Source organism: Dermacentor albipictus, chromosome 7, assembly GCF_038994185.2.
Source record: "Dermacentor albipictus isolate Rhodes 1998 colony chromosome 7, USDA_Dalb.pri_finalv2, whole genome shotgun sequence".
NCBI lineage: Eukaryota > Metazoa > Arthropoda > Arachnida > Ixodida > Ixodidae > Dermacentor > Dermacentor albipictus.
In genome coordinates, this window is record NC_091827.1 from 107862700 (window position 1) to 107872778 (window position 10079).

The following is a 10079-nucleotide window of genomic DNA, read 5'->3' on the forward strand; positions in this document are numbered from 1 at the left end:
CCTTGCTGCTGCCGCGATTCCTCACTCCAGCATTTTGCGAGCGATTTTGCCGCGCTTGTCGGGGGAGATCTGTTTATGTTTACTTGTGAGCGCATGAGACTGTGCTGGTCAATTTAGTGTAAAAACGTTGGAGGGCTAGTTAGTTTGAATCTATGATAGAACGTATTAGCGTGACTGAACACAGAGGCAGAAAAAAGTAGACACACAAAACCGAGCGCTGTCTTTGCGTGTCTGTTTCTTCCTACGTCCTCGATCAGGCATGCTTAGTCTTTACGTCATTGATAATTGAGTTAGTAAGTGAAGGTTTTTAAGTTCCTACGGCAGCTAAAACTACTATCCTTACTTCGCACAGATATCCACTAATTTGCTATCCCAACCGGTGCTTCGCCTTTTGGGTGAAACTGCGCAATTTTTTCAGAATCAACAGAAATATTTTGTACCGTACGTTTAGTTTCCCTGCCTACCTAAGGCGCCTTCTTTCTCTCATGTGCTGCCCCCCTCCCCCTTCTGTAGAGGAACTGCGAGTAAAGGATGTCAAGGCTGTCGTTGATTGGTTTCGTACACTGCGTCAGCGCTAGCTAAAGTCAAGAGATTTTCTGTTTCTCTTTAGGTAGCGATATCGACTTCTTCTCCCAACCCTCTGCCATACGCTGCTGGCGTCGGCCGCGAGTTCTTTCTAACCTCCAGAAGCGGTGTCCCCACCGCTTCTGCCGAAACGCTGCGACCACTGCCCGAATAGAGCACGCGCGTTATAGGCAATTAGGAAACTGTCTGCTGAAGGTGGAAACTGTCCTCTGCATCAATACAACGTGCTACAGGGCGGCCGTGACATATATGTACATATAAAATGTTATATGTGTCAAAAGAGGCACTTACTACGAAGTGCGAACGGCTGAAAGAATAAAACCTTTGATGCATCTCACCAGGCTCCAGGCGCTGCAACACGGCGTTTTCGAGACAGGTCGCGCGGACCGCAATAATTATTCACACAAGAAAATGACTAAATCCAAACGCGCACAAGACCACTGCTGATGATAATGCGTCTTCAGCCTGCCCTGAAGTTCACTCGGAGTAGCGAGCAACTTACCAATTCACCGTTGAAGTGTCTGAGGGTAACTGCCTACAGTTTCTACATATGAAAATTGAGTTTTGTGCGGATCAGATTTGTTGGGTATATGCCCCTCGTGCAAAAAAAGGGCTGCTGCCATAAGACTCCGCTCATACGACGTTAAAGGGGGGATTGCTTCACTATGCCTGAAATCCGCCCTCGGAAAATCATGCCCTCACAGGATGCAGTTTAGCTTCCAGAAGCAATTTTCCTGGCTGTCTTTCGCTCGATTCGCTGATTCGATTGTGATGGCAGTCACTGAAAGCCTAGTACACAAAATGAGTGCGGCTATGAGAGCTGAGGAAGATCCCCTTCGAGATGAGGTGGTGAGGCCTGTGGTGGTGCCTTATGTACACAAGATGGCCCACAATTTAAAGAAGGTTGCTAGCAGACAGGGGGTACCGCTTGTGTTTTCAGCCCCCCAAAAGCTAGGAAGCCTTTGTTCTGGTATCGAAAGAATACGTGAAGATAAAAATGGATGCGGCACCAATCATGGGCGACCGTTTATGGAGTGAGCCGAAGGTCTCGTGTACGGAATCTCCCTCTCATGCGGCCGCTCCTACATAGGGAAAACTGAGCGCTGCGTGAACGACCGAATTATGGAGCATGAAAGAAATGTAGAGCAAGACAAAGAAGGGCCAAACGTACCAAGCACATTAGGTCCTGCCCGTCACGCTCTTGTGAGCCACGTTTTGGAGGGGTGCGTATTCTAGGAAAGAGTAAAGATAAAAAAATGGCTGTGGCTTAGGTAAGGCTAAGCCCAGGATGCGAAGCATACTAGCCTTTATTTTAGTTGTTGAACCACTGTTTAGCCTGGTGAACTGCTGTTGCTTGGCTATATTTGGTTCTGCTAGACGAAGAAACAACTCATGCGTCACTCTGCTTCACCTTCAAGAGTGGAACGCTGACCCGCTACGGCGCAGCGACTACGCGCCCCGCATTGGACGCGGTGAGCGTCGAACAACGCAGCGTTCGGCGCGGCATCGAAATGTGCGCCTGAGCAAGCGACGCACGCATGAGCCTAATTTAGAAACAGCTCGTTTCTAAGGCAACACCGCATTCACTAGAGGCGCTTTTGTACCGCTTTGAAGCATCGTACCCGTGGCTCAGTGGTAGCGTCTCCGTCTCACACTCCGGAGACCCTGGTTCGATTCCCACCCAGTCCATCTTGCAAAAGTTGAGCCAAAGCCACTTCTCCTCTGTCGTGACGTCACGGTGTCACGTGGTATTGAAGGCGACACCGCCGCGCCTGAGGAGCTGGGTTGAGCTCTCGTAATATGCTTCGCATAAAAAGATCTGGAAGTAATTGAAGCGTTCTTTATCGGAAAGAAAGGAGGAAGCATGTGTGTCAGCGACCCATCATTATCTTTTTATATGACTGAAAAGAAACGTTTAACCAGCTAGCTTCCACATCAATCTTGATCTTATTGTGTTCCTTGCGTCTAAGACGGCTATACAAGTGTGTGGTGTGCCTCCGAATAAAGCCGTTGTAAGTGGCTCTCTCTCCCCTCTCGTCCCTTGTCTCCTGTGTGTGTTAGCGACTAGTACCCAATATGCATCAAATCAAATCGAAATTTCATTCATCTTCATTTTGTACATAGGTTTTAATTTCCTGTCCAACCTAAGCACAGCGTGCTTGTTGGTTGTTCAGGTAGCGCAGTGAATCATCGAATGTGCACCACAAAGCAATGAAGTAAGGCATTCTAGTACATACTACGCATACTATACAAAATTATAGAGATATATTGGGTACAACTCGAGCGAAATTAAAACTACGTAAATAAATATATCAAATACATCATTATGGCTTGACAATGAGCCATATCACAACTCACAGAACATCCCAGGAAAGCAATCTTCTACATGCAAGAGGGCATCAGTAATTTATCTGCAAAGATGAGCACCATTTCCTTATTGATTTTGTCATATATCCTTTAGTTTTCAAATTTCCAAGTGCTTCTCCAAGTTCATTAAATATCTGTGGCATGTATATCGTCTTATTTTCTTCCCTTAATGTGTAAAACATTGTGGCTTAGTGTATATTTCTGTTTTTCTTAGGGCAACATTTTTCTTGACAAGTATATTGAAATCCTTTGTATAGTAATGGCGCGAGAGCACAGTGTAATAAAATAGTTCACGCATTTCCAGTATGCCAAGCCTATTGTATTGTTCCTCCTTGTCAGCCTGTTGCATCGTAGTTCCGTAGGTTACACTGTTTACTGTTGTTTTAATTATGCGGTTGATGGCTTCCATTTTGTGATCAGAACAAGTTCCATACAATGTAATGTCGTAGGTTATAACAGATTCAGCCAGCGCCAGGTACATGGTGCGGCTCAAGTACATAGAAGTTTTACCTCTTAGGTTGCACATCATCGCAGACCCCCCCAGCTCTAAGCCTGCTACATATATACTGCACATGATCATTCCATGTTATATGTTCTTCAAATATTATTCCGAAATACCTGAATGCATGTTCAAATGGTATTGCAATACATGTGCACGAAGTGCAATGTCAGTTATGTAAAAAGAGAGACTGTCTTGGGAGCATTCGCTTGTGTGGGCTTCTAAAACAGATAAGCTTTGTTTTTCGACGATTTATATATATTGACTTTTGCGTCAGCCAGTCTATTACCCTGCACGCATCCTGTTGAAACACTTTGCGCCCAAGATCTGGATCAGTTCTAGTGCTAATGCTGTGTCATCTGCATATTGGAAGGTTCTTGATCCTAAATTCAAAAAAATCCAGTTCAGAGACGTAGATATTATAGTAATGGGGCTAGAGTACTTTCTTGCGGAACACCAAATTTTATTGCTTTAAATTCACTATTTTCAATTCTGACGCACTGTGATCTGTCTGTGAAATATCCCTACAGGAATTGATGAAATGTCCCCCTGAAACCTAAGTTGCCCAGCTTTTGGAACAACAAGGCGTGATCAATAGTATCAAATGCCTTTGATAGGTCTCAAAACAATGGTGGCCTAATGCGATTGCTTTCTATTGCGGTGTTTACGTAATCCGATAATTCTTCTAAGAGTTTAGTTGTGTCCCGGTCCTTTGTCAACCGATATTGTGGTGGGTTGTTTAATGAACATTTATCGCAAAAAGACTGCATAACGGATGTCACGTGTTTTTCCAAAATATGAGCCCGGGCATGTATAATAAAAATTGGTCTATAGTTCGTGCAGTCACTTTTCTTTCCCCTTTTGTACACAGGTCTCACTATCGAAATATTCAATTCCTTGGACATCATTCCGGTTACTAATATTGCGTTTAGTAATTGGAGAATCACACATTTTAGTTTGTTAAGGTTGTTGTACAGATTTCGAACGCGAATGTTATCAAAACCTGGTGGTTTGAACATCTTCATTCTACCTATTATATTCCATAGCTCAGCTTCTGTTATTTCAGTAAGGTACGCTTTCTGTGCGCATGAAAGTATTGGCTTATGTTCGAGACGACTCGTACCATGAGCAATGCGCAGCTTATCTAGTGTGAAGGAAAGTCTCGTTAAACAGTTCGCACAATGACTGTGTTTGTTCCTTTGGAAAGTTTTTGTCGATGACCTTCTCAATCGCAGCCTGTTTGACGCGGCCCATTAAACCGTTTGCCAATTTCCATGTCTTTCTTCCATCATTCCTGTTTAGCGCAAACTGCTCGGACAGGTATCTTCTTTTTGCCTGTCGCGTTTTGGCTGTTACAAGATTTCTCAATATGCGAAATTCCTGCCTAAGTGCGGCACTTGCAGGGTACTTTTTTACATTTCTGCCAAGCTTTATTCTTTAAGGAACACAACTCCATGATAACCTGCGTTATCGAATTGTTGTCCGGTTTTCTTTGCTTTATTCTGATAGAATTGGATGACGTCTCGTATATGAGGTGGAACATTTCGGGAAATTTATTACATAGCCTCATGTGATCCAGAGGTAACGCAGAATTCCAGTGTGTGTTCTGAATAGCTTTGTCTATACTCCTGTTGTCTAAACTGTTCCTGATTCTAAGTCTGATGTTCACATTTGCTTCGTGGCTAGAAGTTTCTTTCATGGTTACTCGTACCACAAAGTAGTGGTCTGCAAGTTTCAATTTAATGACTCCTGATGAACAGTGTTTGTTTGCTATGCGGACAATTATGTGGTCGATGCATGATGTAGTTATCTTGGAACCTAAAAATTCCTCTCTTGTACAGTTATTAATAAAGTAAACTAAACCAAATTCAGCCAGTAGGTCTAAGTAGTCTCTAACTACCGTCTGAGTTTAGCATTATTCTATATTTAGATCTCCCGCTAAAATAAAATCCTTCTGATTCATATATTTTTTAGGAGTAAGGTTAGTTCTTCGAGGAGTAAAATAATGTTTGTGCTAGGTGGTCTGTATATTGCACATACAATGTAATTTGTATCCATCTTGCTAAGAGAGACAACCACCATTTCTGCGTTTTCTATGGATACCTGAATTTCATATGACAACCACGTATCTCTAACAAACACGACCATCCCTCCTCCTTTTCTGTTTTCTCGACACCAAGCGTAACGAGAGTACCCAGCAAGGCTGTAAAAGGTTTGTCGAGTTGCTTCGAGATGAACATCTCTCAAGACGATTACTTCTTCTCTTGTCTGCCGAGTGTTTACATAAGCACATAACTGGTCCCAGTTTTTCTTTATGCTTCGTATGTTTATATGTAATAAACTGAGCTCCTGCTTTAACTGTTCTTCCTTAATGAACCGATTTATACGAGAATACCCCTCAGAAAAAACGTGAACTCTGCCATTAGGATATTTTTTTGCAAATCGTTTTCTGTTGCAATGATCACAGCAGGACTTCCTTCGTTGCGCTTCGCGAAAATTCTGCAATTGCGCATCCAGACAAATTTACAGCCCTGTTGTCTGCCCCTCTGTCTGCTCAGCCAAAACAACTTGTTTTGCACTCGTGTCACGTGTTCGTTTATGTATATGTCATGAGATCGGAGTGCGCATTTTTTCGAAATCTACAGGTCACGATCTGCCAATCCCTTAAATCTGACAATGGGGGTATCTTATCTTTCTTCTCTTTTAGCCTGTGAATGGCCTTCAGTGAGTGACGTTCGAATGTCTGTATTTCCAGCTTGGCACTACGCCCCGCTACAACCTTATACATATCTTCGCTCCATTTGTACGAAATGCCATGTACAGGTGCTCCCAGAATAATTGGGAACGCTGGACATGGAGCTGCTCGTCGGCGGAGCGCGCCGGCGGATAAATACAGGCAAGATTTGCGCATGCGCGGTCTCCCTAGCGAGCAAGTGTCGCTCCTTAGTGCATCTAGGTTGGCGTTGCCTTGCTCCAAGAAGGTAGCGCTAGGTGCCCTTTAGCATTGTGCAATGGGGGCTGGGCGAATGAATGTCTGTAGCACAGCATGCATGCACCGTAATCTACAAATAAAGGCTCCGGCATTCCTTGCAGCATATTCTCGCCATGGTCTGCGTCCCGTCTGGGACATAGCAATTCTTTGCGTGAATACGTGCTAGTGAGGCGGCTTGGGTACAACGGCAACGCTGCCTTATTTTTCCGCCATGTTAGCCTGTCCTGCGAAGTATTATCTCTTAGCAAAATATTTTCCTATCCGTGTTACTACTAGGTTCGTAATACGAGGACAATTTCTCAATTTCCACTATTACATGACCCCTCTTAACGGGTGTGTCTGCGATAGTGGCAATAAAAAAGTTCATAAAATGAAATAACGCGGCACGTTCATCCATGTCAATTTCACGCACAGGAAGTCACTTCATGCAAAGGGCACTCTAATGAAATCTTCACAACTCTAGTAAGTATATATTGTGGGACAATCAATCACGGAATCTGGACCATTGGTAGCGAGTATCCTTACGTATTGATAGCGAGTCGGCGTTTGTTGGCGAAGATACTCATTCTCGCACTAATTTATTTTGCTCAGAGGAAATACACATTGATAAGCAAGGGTAGGCTGTGTGAGCTGAATTCAAAACAAAAATAGTAAGGAGAACATAGTAAATCTAAATAACAGGAAGAACACGGGATTTATTTTTTCTAGAGTAAAAAAAAAAGATTCGAAACGTATCTGTTACGTCTAAAGCGATCGGCATGTTGCGCTATCAATATCTCGCGAATGCGCCATCCACACGAAACGCAGCATGTACGCGGCGTGGAATTGACTAGTAGAGTGCATCGACGAAGTCCCTCCTCTCACCAAGGCGCTTCCACTCGCGCGTTATGGCGAGCCAGAGCTCGTCGGCACTGGCCCCTCCCAGATTCAGCTTTGATAAGCTTTCCTTCATCAAGCCCCACACGTTCTCCATAACATTGAATTCTGCGCCTTTCCGAGGCCAGTCAAGAACGCGAACACCACGTTCTTGAAGAAGTTTTTTCACAGCTCTGGCGGTGCGCACCGGGCTCAGGTCTTGTTGGAACAAGTACCAGCCATCTTTATATGGCCCGTCCAGAGCGTATGGCACTAGGTGGTAGTCCAGAATTTCGCAGTAAGCTTCAGCTGTGAACGATGGGGACAGTCGGATTTGCGGAGCGAGGGCCTCTTTGCTAATTGCTCCCCAAACGTTGACAGTACAGCGGCCACTGCTGTAGATCGCGTAAACACACCCAGGCTCGTATCTATACACGTAAAGAAGGGAATAGATAATGGTCTTTTCAGATGAAATACGTTTTGCGCGTCCGAAGAATTTGTGCTTAAAATATAAGAAAGAAAATGAAAATTCCTGCAGTTATATGGTCTCCATACGCGGCGCTCTTGATCCCATCTGGATGAAAATGTCGATTCATCCGAAAATATCACTTCCTTCCATTCTGCAGTCGTCCAGCGTTCATATGCCCTGCAAAACTAAAGGCGGCGCCATTTTTGGTGCTCCGTAAGGTGTGGCCTTTGTGCCGCGGCAAATCCACGAAGACCAGCCTCTCGCATGCGCCTTCTAATTGTTTCCTCACTGGCTTGCAGGTTGAGGGCTGTCTTGATCTTACGGGCGCTCTGAAAAGGATCAGCAACGGCTGCAGCAACAATAAGATCGGACACTTCCGAGGTGGATCGGTGTCGTCCCGATCGTGCTGCATCTTTGAGTCGGCCATCTTCATCCCTGTATGCTTAGATTGACCGCACTTGTAGACTTTCCTGTGAGGCGGCATATCTCCCGTTGAGGTATAGCTTGTGAACTGAGCTTAATTATATTTCTCCGCACATTTATCGGCACTCTTTTCGGCATGTTGCCTCGATTGGAATAGGGCGGAATTCGCGTAACTGTCGTTGTTTAAATACGTTCGTATCCCTTTATCAATCGAGCCGCCGATATCATCACGGTGGCATCAGACGAAAACGCCGCCCTTTGCCAGCGCTAGTCACGCTCACCTACCATAAATATTGTTAGCAAATGATAAATACGGCCCACCCGAAAAATGAAAAAAATAAGGTGCCCAAGCACGCGAACATGCAGACACGAGCGCTTATGCTCCAACGCGAGTGCATGCGCAGACACAGCTTGCCACAGACACCACCGGCCCAACCCCCCTAGACAAAACGTTAAGGGGCACCTAGGGCTACCGTTTCGGAGCAACGCAACACAAACTAGATGCACTAGGGAGGCAACCTTGCTAGCTAGGGGGACCGCGCACGCGCAGACTATGGTACTACTTCTTCCACGGGTGCGCTCCGCCGGCGAGCGGCCGCGTGTGTTGCGTTCCGAATTATACTGGGAGCACCTGTACGTCGATGTTTTTCCGCCTCAAGTACTGTTCAGCACTCTCGACGTTATCCTTTAGCCTCGCAATTTCATTGTCTTTTTCTGCCATCTGTCACGTCAGCTCTGCTGACGCTATCTTTAATTCTGCAATATCCGTTTCTTGCCTTATGGTGGTGGCCATAATTTCGTCATACTTATGCGACAGCAGTTCCATAGATTTTTCTTTTCCTGTTGCCGTACACTGTCTGTCTACCTTTTTTTCCATCTCTTCTATTCGGCCCAAGACTGCCACCATCTTTTGGCTAATCTCCTCAATAAGTTTTGTAGCATGACTCATTTGATTTTTCTTTCCTCCCTTCCCTCCCCTCTGCGTTCCGCGTCACTGGTTTCTGACGTTTCTTCCTCTGATTTCTGCTTTCTACAACTATCAAACATCCAGCCGTCGATTTTGCGTGGTCCAATGTTATTGAAAGCCTTTTTAGTCATTCCGAATATTTGCCCACGTGGTATACTTTCTTGCATTAGGAACAACATATACTCTCTTGATCTTCTTCGAACAACTTTGAACACTTTCTACGTTCCCGCGGGGAAATGGTTCGAGACAGGAGTGCAATCCAGTGGAGCAAAAAAATAAAAAAACGACTGAGCCCACCAAGTAGGCACCTCTTACCTAGAAGTAAGCAGCAAAGATGCAGCAAAGGAAAGGCAGCACGTTGGTCGACGCTCCACCGGACTGCGCTACAACACCGGTTGGTCCTTCGTTTTATAGGTGTTGGCACCGTCCAGGCTCCTGACGTCACCGCTCCCGTCAGTCATCAGCGACGATGTTATCGCGGACCGCCCACACTCGTGGCTTAGTTGTTGCGCCGTACGCTGTCCGTTACTCGCTCCTTGATCAGCCGGCCACCAAGCTAGCAGGCCGCAAGGTAAACAGGTGGGCAGTTCGCGATCGGAGAAGCAAACCCTAGAAGTGAGCAGTAAAACTCAGCACGTTGGTGGGCGACGACGACGAAGTGACTGCGAGCCAGAACGCTATTTTTCTAGCTCAGCAATTTTCGAATGCAGCAAGCTGCCAGGAGCGTGCTGGTATCAAGTTTCAAGGTGGGAAACGTTGTTTGGCTACTTTAGAAAGCACTTCCGCCCGAGCAACGCCGACGCCGCGTTCAGACGCTGGGCACGCCTGGAGGCAAGCCTAGGCGAGCTACCACCCGCCAGGCCTAACAATACCCAAGCCCTAAGAATCACTTTTCGCCAAGCATGGAGGTCCAGATCGACGG

At 45.6% G+C, this 10079-nt stretch overlaps 1 protein-coding gene across 1 annotated transcript in view; it reads right to left on the bottom strand.

Moving 5' to 3' along the window:
- The window catches only part of LOC135903508 (sulfotransferase ssu-1-like), a 65312-nt gene extending 55746 nt beyond the window's left edge, over positions 1-9566 (bottom strand). The window contains exon 1 of the mRNA XM_065433821.1: positions 9473-9566. The gene's annotated coding sequence lies outside the window, so the exon portion shown is untranslated. The remainder of the gene's footprint in view (positions 1-9472) is intronic.
- Positions 9567-10079: the final 513 nt, after the last annotated feature.